We start from the raw sequence: 16,714 nt of genomic DNA on the forward strand, positions 1-16,714 counted from the left end.
TCAATGCCACCGCTTTTGAAAACAAATTACTTGGAGCCTGGACCACTGCCTTCTGTCACTTTTCAGTTTGACAGCCGGAAGTAATTTGTGTCTTCTTCCTTTAAGCAGCTCTTTCCTCTGCTAATTTCTTATCACACTAAAATAAAAGACATTTTCACCAAGGCAAAGTTAATTAGCACATTTAATAACTTCATTAAGAGTTTTTGAGTCCAGCAAGGAGACAGGTGGAGCTGAAGGGAGCTGGGAATCAGGTATGATATTTTGACAATTAGTGACAAGAAGACTGATGTCTGGTACTGAAGTCATTGAGTAATTAACTACAGTTGATAGCATCTCAGAGCTAATGAAATGGTATATGGGGAAAAAACTTGATAACATGTAAAGCACTGAACAAATGCAGAGAGATACTCTTAAGAATGGGCTTCCCTGATAGCTCAATTGATAAAGAATCCACCTGCAATGCAGGAGACCCCAGTTTGATTCCTGGGCTGGGAAGATCCCCTGGAGAAGTGATAGGCTACCCACTCCAGTATTCTTGGGCTTCCCTGGTGTCTCAGCTGGTAAAGAATCCGCCTGCAATATGGGAGACCTGGGTTTGATCCCTGGGTTGGGAAGATCCCCTGGAGAAGTGAAAGGCTGCCCACTCCAGTATTCTGGCCTAGAGAATTCCATGGACTGTATAGTTCATGGGGTGGCCAAGAGTCAGACACGACTGAGCAACTTTCACTTCACTCTTAAGAACAAATTTAATCACCATTATCATTGTCAATATGGCAGTTCCTAAGGGTATCAAAGGGCTTCCCAGGTGGCGCTAGTGGTAAAAAAAATCCCACCTGCCAAGGCAGAAGACCTCAGAGATGCAGGTCCGATCCCTGGGTTGGGAAGATCCCTTGGAGGAGGGCACAGCAACCCACTCCAGTATTCTTGCTTGGAGAATCCCATGGACAGAGGAGACTGGTGAGCTATGGCTTGTGCTAAGTCACTTAAGTCATGTCTGACTCTTTGCGACCCTGTGGACTGTAGTCCGCCAGGCTACAATAGGGTTGCAGAGAGTTGGACATGACTGAAGCAACTTAGCATGCACAAACACAAGGGTATAAAAAAAATCAGGTAATGCATTTTTCATCTTTGTTTAAAAACAACATTAATGGGTCAGATAAGAATTTCTAGGCACAAGACAATGAATATTATGAGACACTGAAGACTGCATTTCCCCAAATATGTTCTACTGAATAGTAACTTCAAGAAAAAAAATTATTCTTTGAGTGATAAATTTTGGGAAATGCTCATTGTTTTCACCTGTCTAGAATGTATTTCTTTCTCTTATCCCCCCCTACTAGTCCATGTGGCTTATGTGGTCCTAACCTCACATCCCAGAACAATAGTGAACACAGGGCATAGACCAGCTGATTATTACATACCATTTCCCTGAACTTTGTTATTGACTAATGAATGAGCAAATGACCTCTGTCAGCTCAATGAGAGTCAGCCCTGGGACTTGTGTGGGAAGGATTAGAAAAGAGATCCTCTCCTTCTACTTGGACTGTCAACCTGGTTTAAAAAAATTTAAAAAGTGATTATGTGGCCCCTGGCAGCTGTCTGTCACCCTTGAGTAGAGAGCTTGGCTGAGGAGGAAGCTAACTCTGAAACAAACAGAACTGAGAGATGATGACAGATACCTCTTGACGTTCTCTCAGCACCTGGACCCAGCTGTGCCTGAAGCCCCTAACTTTTCATTTAGAAGGTCATGCACAGGGAAGACTGAAAAGGCCAGGCCACAATCACATTCTCCGTATTGCCCACTTAATGTCAGATGACAGCAAGCTAGCTAAACTGCTGGACACCAATTTCCCCTCACCCCTACCTATTCTTCGTTTTCTATTCCTATTCTACCATATTGGGCTCTATATTAAAAAAAAAAAAAAAAACTTAGTTTTACTCAGCAACTTGATTGTAGGCAGTTTTGTTTTTCCTCTTTTCCTTTATCACAAAGGCCCTACTTGGTCACCATGCAAGCAGTCAGCTCTTGAGAAATATCTATTAATATACGATGTTCATTTAGTGAATTTTCCACAAGGCAGATATTCTGAAATTCCCTTTGAAAACTCATACATCAGATTCTACCACTAATTTGGTCAGAGTTTATTTGACTCAGTCAACGAATGACTAATATCTATGACCCTCTTGAGCCCTATCTAATCAGATCCCAATAAATGTTAGTCATTATAATTTTAACTTTTAAACATCTTCTGGCTTTCTTGACCAGGTTGAAATCACCCTTCCTCCCCTCCCAAAAAAATGCTTTTTTTTTTTTTTTCACTTGCATCTTCCCCATTTTGTTCAAATAAACAGCTCCACCAACAACTGTCCTAAATCCACCCAAGTCTCATCACAGAAGGCCTCAGGGAATAACATCATTTCCACATCTCACATCACTAAGGTTATTTTACACCCCACACCCCCTCCCCCCGGCATAAACACAATACATTCAACTTGGGATTTCTTTATCTTGTAATTCACTTACCTGACATGGAAGACCTAATTCTTGAAAAGTTTCATGATATTCCCTTGACTACAAACAGACTTTTCCCATCCTGAGTAAGGCAAACATTTTATTTTTGCTGTCCTTCACATTGACTCTTCTTTTATGAAGATTCCTAAGCAACCAAATACATTGGCATGTGTGAAGCAGCCCAAGTTTTATGCAGAGTTCTTTTAGTGAAGAATCAGGGAGTTAAAACCACTTACAGAATTCACAGGAGATGGGCAGTTACTTGTTAAACCAGCCATTGTTAGCATCTGTTCTGGACAAAACAATTGAAGTCTTGAAGCTATTATGAGATGGGATTAAGTTTGCCTCGTTTCCCATTATAGCTTAAAGTACTTCTTCTGATGATGCATTAATTGGTACAAATGCCTCCTAGGCTAAGTGTAGTGGAAAGGGCAGCAGCTGATTCAGCCAGGGTAGGGGGCTTGAGGTTTGGAGAGTGGGGTGGGAAGATGCTGGCCCTGTTACTGCATCGCCATCATCATCTGTGTCACCATGTCGCCACCTCAGTAGATGGAAAGCCAGAGAACAGAAGGAAAAGCTCAAGACTGGAAACACACCTCATGAATGAAGCAAACTCATGTCCCTCATCAGGACAGGTTAAGGATAAAGGGAGCCATCCTTATTTCTCACAACAGCATTTTTATACATTAGATCAGGACCTCCTTTTGATCACCATTTTAACAGATGCTCAAGCCTCTATTGAACATGGATATATAAACATATGGGCTTCCCTGGTGGCTAAGTGGTAAAGACTCTGCCTGCAATGCAGGAGCTGCAGGAGACACGGGTTCAATCCCTGGATTAGGAAGATCCCCTGGAGGAGGGCATGGCAACCCACTCCAGTATTCTTGCCTGGGAAATCCCATGGACAGAGGAGCCTGGAAGGCTACAGTCCATAGCGTTGCAAAGAGTCAGACATGACTGAACAACTTAGCATGCATATAAACATAGATCAAATCAAGAAAAATCTTCAGTGTATCTCGTGTGCAATTACACAAGGCTTGGCTAGATAATTAAAAGTGGGGCCTGCAGGCTCAGAACCTAGAAGGCTATGAGCTAGTGTCTGGTTCAGGACTTGATCCAAGAGGCCAAGTCATGTTTCAAGACCTGGATGTTCACCGGCAGTTGCTCCAAACCCCTTGGAGAAGGTGTCCCAAACCAAGTTGGACACAGCTGACAGCCAGTGCCCAGAGCAATTGGCCAACCTGAAGACAGAGGACTGCAGGAATGGGATGACTGAATCCTCCAAGCAGGACATACTAATTCTTGCCTTGAATCATCTTGAAGGCACTCCTGGTATCTGACACAGACACTGAGACAAAAACCTTAATGCAAGGACAATTAAACACTAACACTTTGTGGAAGCAGCCAATGAACTCTCCCCTCCCTGGGGTTCTGAAAACAGACCTCTGTGGTTGAGGGTTGAGGCCTTCTCCAGCTGGGACTGGGAAAAGACAGACTGCAGCTTCATTCCCTTCCCTAAATTGTCTTATCACTTTCATTTAATGTACTAGAAGACTTTATAGAGGCTTTGGTCTTCTTAAGAGCTTTAAGAAATGAGTAAATGGCATGGAATATTCTCATTTTCTAAAAGTCATTGAATTAAACAGGAGAAAGCTTATACACAGCAGGTGAATACATACCTTCAAAAGGCTGACAATAAAATAATCACTGTTTTACATGATGGATGCTTACTCAGAGGGTAGTGATTTGCCTGCCCATCTCATGAAGGGAATCTGCTGTGGACTTAATTGACCCACTACCAGTATAATCTATTCTCCCCTTGGCAGCAATAGCATGGGCTGCTGAGACTGGAGTAGGCTAACAATCCCATTAGTGCAAGCGTCATTCCTCTCCCTCCAATTCTCTCTGGTGCTTATTGACATTTTTGTTCTGTATTCAAAGCTGCGGCTTGTGGTTGCTGCCTTGGCAGGCACTGCTTCTGTTAGCAGCGTGACTTTTCCTATATGCAAAAGTGACTGCGAAGACCACCCCTGGACCCATAGCCATCCCTACATTGCCTGTTGTTGCAGAGAGTCACTGATTGCTGGCAATGGCAACGGAAAGAAGCCTGTTACTGTCTGGGGCTCAGGAGCCCTACTGGTGGGCCCAGGGACCCTTAATTCAGCAGAAGCTATTCAACCCTTGTCAATGCTGCACTGAATATGGGGGCTTACCAGGCCCATTCTCCAGCTGTCCCCAGGAGAACCCCATGACTCCTGGTGTACTAACTTGAGTCCATGGAAGAGCTATTAGAGGAAATCTGCTCCCATCCCCTCAATTTTCTGAAGAACAAATAGAGGCTCAGAACAAGACACCTCCAAGGATGAACTCAGGTAGGTAAAGGCATCTTCTTACTGCAAATAACACTAAGACTAGCCATTGACATTGAGGAACTATGTGTTCTCGGCTCTTTATGTATGTGATTTCCAGTCTTCACCACAACTCTGAAGTTAGGCATTACTATCCCCTTTTACAGGTTGGAATACTGAGTCTCAGAGAACTTGAACAATTTGCCAAACACCACATCATTTATAAGTGGTTAAGTCTGGATGCAAACCTAGGTCTGTCTGACTCCAGAGTCCCTGTCCCTTCCCACCTTGACCTGAATAGTACATGTGACAATTCTAGCTCCCATCACTCTCAGGCTTCCAGAACATGACTTCCCAACACTCACACTGACCTTAACTATTACATCCTCCCTTTGGGGCCTTTAGAAGAGGCTTGGTCTCTCCAGGCATACTGCAAAACCTCATGTCGTAACCAGTATAAAATCAGGACATCTCAGTTGTTTGTCTACACATGCCTACTAGAGCCAAGGAATTCCAATGTCAGTGTGAACAAGGAGTCTATTCTTCAGGACCAATTCTGCCTTGCTTTGTGAGAGTGACTTTCTTAGACTTCCTGGGAGAGATTCTAGGCTTACAGTCTGGCATCGATCCTGGTTTACCCTCTGCATTGACCTTGACAAGTTATATAAGCCCTCTGAGCCTCTGTTTCCTTGAGTGTGAAACAAGCCAATAACACCCTGAATGTTCTAAGGGCAAAATCATGTAAATATGCTAGCATAGGGCCTATCCTTTCATAGGCCCTGAAGAAATGATTGTTTCCTCTCCTTCCCCTGACTTCTTTTTCTCTACCCCTCTCTCTCCCAGTCACCATGGCCGTTTTCCTTGACTTGGTCTGTCTCTTTTGATGCTTCTGCTATCACCACAGTTTCTGGCATCCTGAATTCCCTCCACCATTATATTGCCTATTCTTTCTGTATGATACAGAAGGACTTGGGGGTGGGGTGGGGGTGGGGATGCAGCTAACAGTGGCCCCATTGGCCTGGGAACATTGGATATGTGAGATCCTGAGAAAAGAGAAAAGACTGAGATAATGAAATGAAGGATTGTTAGTGATAGAAAAACTATTTATTTGATGGAGACTTTCAGTGCTTCCTCTATCTGATTGTACTCTTATTCCAAGAAGATGGAAGTCTTCTTCTTCTCCACTCCTGGCTTGCAGTTGCAGTTGAGTGGGTCCATGTGCCAGCTAATTGGGTTGTGGGCAATAGTGACATGCATCACTTTCAAGCCAGAGCATTTAGTTGCTGCTGCAAGGTCCTCTAGCTTTGGTTCTACCTGCCAAGGTCAGCTCTGAAGTATCTTGTTGAGATGGGGCATCAAAACATGGTATAAAGTGACTTACGTGGAGCAGAACCCATAGTAATCCACAACAGAGACAATGTGAACCACAATAATGTGACTTAATGAGACAATGTCAACAATTGTTATTTTAAGCTACTGAGAGTTTGTGTATGTCTGTTACCACAGAATAACCTATAAAACACAGCAATCCAAACCTTGACTTTCATGCCATAGCCCCTTGAAAAACAGGTCTGGTGGGCTCTAGCAGCAAGTTGGTGACCATACAGACCTTTTGGGAAAGAACACTGGACTGAGAAACTGGAAGCCTGTGAAAAGGAGTTTTATACCTGGTTCATCTACTAACTAACTATTGGACCTTAGGTTATTTACAACCTCCAACTCCTTACTTTTCTCATCTATAAAATAAAAGTTGCCATCTCCCAAAATGTAGGACACATACCATCACTGGTACTTTGGATCCTTGCCACTCACAAAGTGATGCAACAACCAGAAGCACCAGCATCACTGATATCGTGTTAGAAATGCAAGTCCTTGGGTTCCACCCCACAACTACTGAATTCAGTTCAGCATTTTTAACAAGCTCTCCATTTGATTCCTATGCATGTTAAAACTGGGAGAAACGCTGATTTAAATAGGGCTTCCCAGGTGGTGATAGTGGTAAAGAACCTACCTGCCAGTGCAGGAGACATAAGAGACGTGAATTCGATCCCTGGATCAGAAAGATCCCCTGGAGGAGGGCATGGGAACCCACTCTAGTGATCTTGCCTGGAGAGTCCCATGAACAGAGGAGCCGAGAGGGCTATGGTCCACAGGGTCTCAAAGAATCAGACACGACTGAAGAGACACAGCACGCATGCAAGGCTCAGTACTAAATCACCTATCATCACACAGTGAGAAAATTATTCTTTTCCATTTGTCCTTCAGTGTTTCTGATTACTTCACGGAGAAAGTCTCAGTTTGATGCCAATATGTCTTTAACACCTCTTTAACAGTTTCTTTCTTTTTTAATAATGAGAAAGCAAACCTCAGATTCCTGGGCAGGCAATAGTATTTAGCTTGACTATAATAGCATCATTTTATTTTCACTGTGCTTATTTAAATAATTATCTTGTACATATGGCAACAGATACCCATTTTCTACTTAAACTAGTGATAGAAACCTCTTTAAAATAAATTAAGTATAAAAGTGAATGTATTTAAAGAAAACGTATAATAAATGTGAAGAAGTGTTTCCTTTAATATTTCCTTCCATGTCAAGGAATTCCACTGTTTTGGCATTTCTGACTTCTTTCCACAGCTTCATCATTAAGGAACTTTATTCACACTGCATGGGGTGGGACAGGAAGAGTTGCTGTACCTCACTGTAAATTTGGGAGGAATAAAATGAACATGTTCAAGTCAGCATCCCCCTTCTTCCTCTTGGAATTTAGATACACAGAGGATAGTTACTCACAGATAACTGCTGATAAATTCCCAGTCCAATTGGTAGAATACTAGCAGCAAGTTATTTGTTTAGTATATATTTATTGTGTGCCTGTGGTAGTTGGGTTCTGGGTCTATCTTTTCTTCTTTGTCTGCACAGTAAGCAACCTCTCCATTCAGAAGGTTCTTGACCAGCCTCTGGCCAGGCTGTCACAGTGCTTTTTATTTCTCAGCCTCTGAATCTCTTAAAAGAAGAAGTCAGGGGGGCATTGATGGGTTTGTGGTCCTTTTAGAAGAAAGCATCAACTATTCATCACTGTGAAGCATGAGACAAAAACAGGTAATGGTCATTAAGGCATCTGGTCAATCTCCTGGTGGCCTAATCATAATCCATCCATGTGGGTCAATCACGAAGGTTTTAGTGATTACCCTGCTAATGATGTAGACTTTTGGCAAAAGGTCCCGGGTAAGAGGGCACTGGAAAATGTACATTTTCATCCCAATTCCAAAGAAGGGCAATGCCAAAGAATGTTCAAAATACCACACAATTGCACTCATTTCACATGCTAGCAAAGTAATGCTCAAAATCCTCAAAGCTAGGCTTTAACAGTACATGAACCAAAGACTTCCAGATGTACAAGATGGATTTAGAAAAGGCAGAGGAATCAGAGATTAAATTGTCAACATCTGTTGGATCATAGAAAAAACAAGAGATTTCCAGAAAAGCATCTACTTCTGCATCATTGACTATGTTAAGGTCTTTGACTATGTGGATCACAACAAATTGTGGAAAATTCTTCAAGAGATGGGAATACCAGGCCACCCGACCTGCCTCCTCAGAAACCTGTACGCAGGTCAAGAAGCAATATTTAGAACCAGACATGGAACAACAGACTAGGTCAAAATTGGGAAAGGAGTAGTCAAGGCTGTATATTGTCACCCTGCTTATTTAACTTATATGCAGAGTACATCATCCAAAATGTCAGGCTGGATGAAGCACAAGATGGAATCAAGATGGCTGGAAGAAGTATTAGCAACCTCAGACATGCAGATGACACCACCCTTATGGCAGAAAGTGAAGAGGAACTAAAGAGCCTTTTGATGAAGATGAAAGAGGAGAGTGAAAAAGCTGGCTTAAGACTCAGCATTGAAAAAATGAAGATCATGGCATCTGGTCCCATCACTTCATGGCAAATAGATGGGGAAACAATGGAAACATGACAGACTATTTTCTTGGGCTCCAAAATCGCTGCAGATGGTGACTGCAACCATGAAATTAAAAGACACTTGCTCCTTGGAAGAAAAGCTATGACAAACCTAGACAGCATATTAAAAAGCAGAGGCATTACTTTGCCAACAAAGGTTCATATAGTCAAAGCTATGGTTTTGCCAGTAGTCATGTAAGTGTACGAGAACTGGGCCACAAATAAGGCTGAATGCCAAAGAATTGATGCTTTTGAACTGTGGTGTTGAAGAAGATCCATTTGAGAGTAAGAGTCCCTTGGACTGCAAGGAGATTAAACCAGTCAAGCCTAAAGGAAATCAATCCTGAATATTCACTAGAATGACTGATGCTGAAGCTGAAACTCCAATACTTTGGCCACCTGATGCAAAGAGTCAACTTATTGGAAGAGACCTTGATGCTGGGAAAGACTGAGGCAGGAGGAGAAGGGGATGACAAAGGATGAGATTGTTGGATGGCATCACCAACTCAATGGACATGAGCTTGAGCAAGCTCTGGGAGATGGTGAAGGACAGGGAAGCCTGATGTGCTGCGGTCCATGGGGCTGCAAAGAGTCAGACATGACTGAGCAACTGAACAACAAAGAGGGCACTGCCCTTTCCTTGGAAAGTAGTAAGTTGTATGTCTAGGCCCCTGCATTTGCTTTTGTCAGTTCTCCACCACTCAACTAAAGTGGTGCCCTCACTCCTTGTATATCACTCTATTTTTTTTTTTTTTATCATGGTTCTTATCTTCACCTCTTTGTTTACTTGATTAGGGTCTGACTCCCTCTACTAGACTGTAAGCTCAAGGAGAACAGGAGCCATTTCTGTGCAGTTCATGGCTATATCTCAAGTGTCTAGAACACACTGAATAAATCAATCAACAGTCCCATATTCCAATTGTTAGAAAAATAAAAATAGAATGTGTACTTTCAAGATGTAATTAGCAGTCAATTTGCAGTATCATTGCTTAACCCTGGAACTAAGATATGCATCCATTGTTCCTTGCTGTGTGTGGCTCTAAATGCTCTGCTACCCTTTTATCTACCACATTTCTATTCATTGGTTCATTAATGCTTGGTCCACAGCTGGAAAGTGTCTGCAGTGACTCATAAAGGCAACAGTCAACAGGTAAAAGATAAGACCTTGTAAGTAAAGGAGTAGGACCCAAGGGAAACCTTATCAGGAAATCATTGTTAAGGTGTAACTTTCAATTACAATCAATGCAAGATTTGTCCCCCAAGCTTCCTTTTTCTGTCCTATGCTGAGAAAGGTGACTTGAACATTGAAAAGTTGTTTGGAAAAATTATTCAGAGTCCCAGAGCAATTTCTGGTAAAACTGTCCAAATTTTTCTGAAATTTATACTCATCCAAGTAACTGCTCATAATGGTACCATTTTTGAGGCAAAAATTATATTATTTCATGCTAATTCTTCCATTTCTTATGCTTCCTCATGACAACCCAGAAGTAGGTAGGAGACAGAGGTAGCATTTTACCTTAAAATATTTTTTTTAATGATATATATATATAGGAGCATGAGTTGGCACCTTCTGGTCTTTTGGTGTCCCTAAACATAAAGAGGTCCAAACTGACGCTTTCTGAAGAATATTTATAAAAAGAAAATCAGCAAAGTGGACTAGAATTTGCTTACAAATGGGAGAACTCCTCAGGAGTTCCTGGTTTGTATAAAGATGTCATTGGGTTCATTGGCAGTGAACTGGAGACTCCTATCACTCAAGGAGCTGATGGCTAACCAGAAATTGCTCCTGGATGCTGAATATTCTTGCTTTGAAATCAAACTTATTTTGAATTTCTAACCCAAATCAGTTTTACCTGGGAAAGGCAGAAGAGTGTAAAGCTGCTGTCCTGAAATATAAGTGCAAACTTATCTCAGTTATGAAATACTCATAATCACTGTGACTGTGGCTGGTGTTGTTCTAAAAATTAAAAGGCAGGAAAAAAATTAAATTTAATCCAGAAATCCATTACAGAAGACACTGAAAATGAAAATATAATGCTCAAAACACTACACCCCTTAAATTACATGCACACCCACAGACTTACAGAAAAATACTGACAGTTTAGTTGTTGCACATTCCATGATAAATCCCAACTTCCTACCCCTTCATGCCCATAATGCATCTGGACTAGAATAAATTCAGGGTTTTCTTCAGTCTGTAATGTCAATAATTCACATTTATTCACTCTGGACATTTAATGGTATGGCTTGTCATACATTATCCTCCATTTGAACCAGCTCATGGAAAAGGCAGACAAACATTCTATTCCCATTGTAAAGCTGAAACTCGAAGAGCTTGAGTGATTTGCCAAAGATCATATAATAAGTAACTGGCAGAGCCTGTATTTGGAGAAGGAAACAGCAACCCACTCCAGTATTCTTGTCTGGAGAATCCCATAGTCAGAGGAGCCTACTGCCCTCTGGGGTCGCAAGAGTCAGACATGACTTAGCGACTAAACCACCACCACCAGAGCCTGTATTAAGATGCCAAACTTCTGATTCTTTAACTCTATGCCTTTCCTGCAAAGTTCCACAGCTTCTTGGGTATCCTAGAAGATCTGATATACCCTGCATAAGCTCAAATGAAGGAGATATCTCGATACTTAAGACCTGGATGCTGGTCCAAGGCAGTAATAAATTTAAGCTAGGTAGACTTTCCCAGACTGTCACCCAGGTCCTCTAGCTAGAATCCACAATCTAAAGGTACATTTGACTGCTCCATGCTAGGAAAGAAGTGTCAGACAGCCAACATTCTTCTCAATCAGAAGTCCAGTGAATGTGTTTCCAAGGATGGGGAGTTACATCTCATTAGCTCCCATATATTTTGAAGGCCTGGACCAAAGATACAAGATTATGTAGGTACTGTCCATCTAAAGCAGTCTTTTCAATGAATATTAAATAATTCGTTCTCTGATGAGGCCAAACATGCCTCAGTTTGTACTACATAGTCCTCATCCTTTTGAGACATAACATAGTTCTCAACAAAACCAATGAAAAAATATAAGCCCAGTAAATTGCTTTTCTCCTTTCATATATTATCTGTCAAGCCTGAATGCACAGATACCCCTTTCTAAGTTTACAAAAAATACTTCCATTCTACTGGTGCAAATCACAATCTCCTTGTTTCTGAGATTTATTTTAACAGAGATGGGGGAAGGATTCCCATTTATTGAGTTCTAAATATGTTAGGCAATTTTAAGAATATTACCATTTTTAATTCTCATAATAGTTCTGTGAAGGGGTCATTTCACAGATGAGAGAAGAAAGGCTAACAGAAGTTAAATACTCCCAAGGGTATCTATTTTTAGTATGGACCAAAATTCCTCCTCAATCTTCAAATCTCAAAGCCTCAATCTTTTCTACTCATAAGATGTTTATCCAAAGATAAACTTGGTCTATTGGAGAAAGAGGAAGATCTTGTCTTTTTTAGGAGGGGAGGGGAAATCAATCTCCCCCATCGTTTCCTTTCAGTAATGCTGAGGGAGGTGGAAGAAATTTAAGAGCAGCAAGAGCTCGGTGAAGAAGGGGGAAGCTTCCAGAGGGCAGGAACCAGGTCTGGGTAGCCAGCTTTGTCCAATGTCAAGTCCAGCAGAGGTGGACCTTCTCGCAGAGGCTGTGCATTCGCAACACATCAACACTGCAGAGTCCTGCCTGGTACTCTCCCAGGGCGGAGAGCTGCCCACATCTCTTCCCCTCAGCCTCACGTACCATGAGGTACTGGAAGCAGCACCTGGAGGCTTAATAGGCCGGGGAGGAGTTGAGAGCGGCAGATAGCAGTGTGTGTGTGTGTGTGTGTGTGTGTGTACTGGGGGCGGGGGGTGGGGGGGGACGTCTGGTGAGAGGCTTCTGCTCGGTAATGTAAGGGGTTGGGCAGCCCACGTGACTCCAGGAAGGCGGAGACAGGTTAGCTGGAGGGAGGGCTGAGAGGCCGCGGGGAGGGTGCAGATAGAGGGGCGATCTGAATAATTGAGGAGCCGTTCGGCAGCGGCGGCTGCCTCCTGCTTTCCTTTGCCGCCAGCACCCCGCATCACGGGAGAAGAGACAAACCCCGAGCTGTAAGTGAGGACCGCCAGCCATCAGCCCCGGTAGCCAGTTCATCACCTCCAGCCCTCCGGTGAGTGAACGTCCCCCTGTCGCTGTAGTCTGTCCCCCTCCGTGGCCCCTGCATCCCAGCTGGAAAATGGGATGATCACCTCTTGTTGAATGAACCAGGGAGCCGGAGCCACCCGGAGCGGGTAAGCAGGAACATGGCGCGGAGGCTGAGGGCGCCCTCCGGGAAGGGGTCTCCTAGAAGGAAGGATGGAGCCGGGTCGGGGTCTCTCCGGCTCTGGCCCGGAATGGGGCCTGGATAGCATCCAGGGTGTGGGGACGCCGGGCTCCAACTGCGGGGCTGCCAGGCAGGTCCGGCCCGCGGGAGCTAGAGGCGGAGGAGGGAGCCGCGAGCAGCGTTCGGGCCGCCCAGGTCTCCACAGACGCCGGGCCCGTCCTGTCCCCCCAGTGCCTTGGCACGCACCTTGGCTCGCGCCGCTCGGTTTTCTCGGCGTCTGAAAGAGTCCAACGAGAGAGAGAGAGATGCTTTTCCAGCCGAAGCCCGAAGGACGGGCGGGAACAATGTCTGCCCTTTTACATTAGAGCAAACTCTTCAAAGGGACTCTATCTGAGCCAGGTGACCTGACAAGGCCATGCGCTCGCAGGAGCATCTGTCCCCAGAGACCGGTGACACACCGGGGGCTACGAGGAGGACGTGATGGGTGAGGTGTCAGGGAAGCTCCCTGAACAGAGGGGGCAACCCCGGGGAGAGGACTCTCACACTTACACCTAAGTCAGAGCCCGCCCCTCTTCCCCATCCCAAAGCACATCAGTGTCCTAAGAATCCAAAGGGCCAGAGTAGGGCAGTGTAGCCTCGCCGGACGCAGCCACAACATCCTTCTAGCTCTTGAGTCAGCACCCCCCTCTCCGCAGCCCCCCCCCCCCCACACACACACATACATGTATTTTGTATTGTGATTGAAAAGTAAGACAGAAGTCGCCGAATGGCTAGAAGTAAAGTGAAAGGTGGAGAAAAGGTGCAGGAATGCTGGAAAAATAGAGCCCTCACCGGGCTATATTTTAGCACTCCACCCCACCACCTATGCTGACTTCGGTTCTTGGAGCTCTTCAACCGAGAGGAGAAAAGGAACCGGCTCTTGGGAGGTATTCTCACCGTAGTGGCAGGGCCGGTCACTGGCCAAAGTTGACCGAGAAACACAGAATGATAACCCACCTCCCCTCTCCCAACCCCACTCCGACCGGAGCCCCCTCCAGGAAGGGGTTCGGGAGAATCCCAGTCCGGAGAGTGGGCCACAGAGAGGACGGCGGGAGCTGTCCGCGGTGCTGAAAGTTCTCCAAGGCGGCGAGATAACACCGCCAAGGGACTGGAGGCTCACTGCTTGCCAACATTTTTCTCCAAAGCAGAAACTGTGTTAGAACCCTCGTAAAGGAAGTCAAGTGGATCAAGTGACCTAAAGAGAGGGGTAAAGGTGCTATGCATTCCCCGTTTCTCTGCCTTCCCCTTCCCCTCGCCCTCCCCCACCCCTGGATTCCACTTGGAAGCAGGTTTTCCCCAATGCTGGGTTGAGGAGCAAGGAGCGGGTGTCACTCTAGGATCCAGCTTTGCTTACTCGAATGGGAACGAACGTGGTGCCTCATTCTGTTTTCTCTGCCTGCGCTGTGTATCTTCCTGTTGGTGAAGTGTTGGAAACACAGGGTGTTGTTCTGATAAACGCTACTGTGGCTTTCAAGAACCAGAGAACTGTGAGGCTGCACAAAGGAAGAGGCTTCATTAACGGAGAGACTAACTAGGCTTTCTATTCCTGGCTGAGGTTTTTTCTCTCTTCAGTACCCTTCTCTCTCCACCATGCGTTATCTACAATGTAAATTTTGCATCCTCTAGATATAGATCTCTAAGCAGTCTTGTATGTTTCTTTGAGAGTCTTTTACATTATGGGCTAGATGAGGAATGAACTAAGCCAATTTCAGGAGGCCGAGTTAAGAGACTATTTACTTTAAAAAAAAAAACAAAACCCTACTATTTGCTGGGCCATATCATCTCATTTAAGCTTCACAATAGCTGCTAACCAAATGTATCACAAAGTTTAGAAAACTGAAGTTATGTATCTCAAATCCAGAGCTTGGATTCAAATTCAAGTCTGCTTAATTCTGAAGTCCAAGCTATTTCCATGCCCTTATTTTGGCATTGACTTTGGGCAGTGGTTACTGGAGACTATAGCAAGAATCTGTCAAAGGTAGAGGACCAGCTTTGCTTTTCACAGACACTACTCTCTCTTCCAACCCTTTCCTCTTTAATCTGTTCACCCACCCACTGTCACTAACTCCCACCATACCAACTGCTTTTGTGCATGCTGCTTGAGATACCACTGTTCACACACTTGAGCTTCAGGATAACAGAAACATGACAGAGGAATAAACGGCAGGCTTTCCTGAAGAACAGCAAGGCTTCTGGGAGTCTGGAGAACTAGATCCCACTCATGCTTTCATATTTAGAATTACCCTTGAGTTATAGGGCTTGAAAAACCTTCAAGATCATTAAGCATCATTGTTTTACAAAAAAGAGAATTTGGGAACCAAAAGATGCTTATTAGTCTAACGCACATGACTGAAAAGTTAGGACTGGAATCCAGTTGACATGACTCCAAGGCCAATGCCCTTCCCACTACTCCCATGGTGCCTCAAATATTCTTCCATGCCTTCTCTGATTATCTTTGACAAGAACATCAGCAGGACTGAACTATATTCAGTAATTTGTTGTTTTTGTTGTTGTCATTTAGTTGCTAAGTTGTGTCCGACTCTTTGCCACCCTATGAACAGTAGTTCACCAGGCTCTCTGTCCATGGAATTCTCCAGGCAAGAATACTGGAGTGGGTTGCCATCTCCTTCTCCAGAGGATCCTCCCAATTCATGGGTTGAGCCTGCATCGCCTCCTTGGCAGGCAGATTCTTTTATCACTGAGCCACCTGAGAGGCACAAACACTCAAAATACAAGTAGTCCTCCTACCTAATTTTTCTTCCTGTTCTTCCCTCTCTGGTCTCACTGTTCCAGTGTTGGCTGACCAAATATAACTGAGATACCTGACCCACATTCCTCAATAACTGTTTTCCCTATACCAACAATTTGCAAATCGGGATGGTGGTATGGCATTTCTTTACTTGCCTTTATGCTGTCTATATTTCCTCTTCTATGATCTATTCTCAACAAAATAATTTTTCCAAAATCAATTACCCTTAGCATCTTCCTATGTTCTCACAGGTACTTGGAAGAGGCCTCAAAAAGATTTAGGCAGAAATAAGTGATCATCCTAAGTCCTGATATTTATCAATGCTAGGCAGTATGCTAAGTCCTTTCATAAGTCATTGAATTTTCACAATTCTGTCAAATGGATAATTTCATTAGACATGGTCCTAGAGTTCTAGTCCACTCTAACATACAACAGACCTGATACTCTATTCATTTTTGCTTGTTTCTCTTCTAGCCCATAGTAAAATCTCACTTTCATTAATTAGATTTTTGTAGCCCTAGTAATCACACTTGGCAAGATGAAATTTTTATATTAAATTGGACAGTTCTATCCTGCTCCAAAATGTAGAATTTAGGAATTCAAATTCAGTTCAAATGGCACTATTCTGCTGTTTCATCTCTTAATATTTACCATAACATATTCCTCCCATTTATTATTCTTTACTTAAAGATCCCCTTATGCCTTCCTAATGCTATTACTGACATTCTGCTTCAAACCTGCTCCAGAAGCAATTAAGGCATAACTCATAATTAGATACATAACTTCTAT

Source organism: Bubalus kerabau, chromosome 2, assembly GCF_029407905.1.
Source record: "Bubalus kerabau isolate K-KA32 ecotype Philippines breed swamp buffalo chromosome 2, PCC_UOA_SB_1v2, whole genome shotgun sequence".
NCBI classification, from domain to species: Eukaryota; Metazoa; Chordata; class Mammalia; order Artiodactyla; family Bovidae; genus Bubalus; species Bubalus kerabau.